The 312-nt window shown below is 31.4% G+C and overlaps 1 protein-coding gene across 1 annotated transcript in view; it reads left to right on the forward strand.

Moving 5' to 3' along the window:
* LOC119582211 overlaps window positions 1-312 on the forward strand; it is a 36474-nt gene that overhangs the window by 964 nt on the left and 35198 nt on the right. The window lies entirely within an intron of this gene.

Raw genomic sequence — 312 nt, forward strand, 5'->3', positions numbered from 1 at the left:
CCTTCTTTTTCATACATCACTTACCAGGGATTTGTCACAGGCGGTGTCAATGGATTTTCCGTTATATTACTTGTAGGATACGTACATCACAGTTTTGTAACGATATTGTTGGGTTCTTCGAATCTTGAGCTTATAATCTTGAATTTAAATGGTGTTATTATTATAAATACTAATACTCTTAAGTTATCTGAATTTATAGACTGGTGTTTGTGATTTACTGCTATATTATTCTTCCTCTGAATAAGATGATCAAGTTGATCTATGATTATTCAGTTATTTTTGTCCACTATGGATTAAGCACATAGGTAATCT

The sequence above is a fragment of the Penaeus monodon genome, chromosome 15, assembly GCF_015228065.2.
Source record: "Penaeus monodon isolate SGIC_2016 chromosome 15, NSTDA_Pmon_1, whole genome shotgun sequence".
Lineage (NCBI taxonomy): Eukaryota > Metazoa > Arthropoda > Malacostraca > Decapoda > Penaeidae > Penaeus > Penaeus monodon.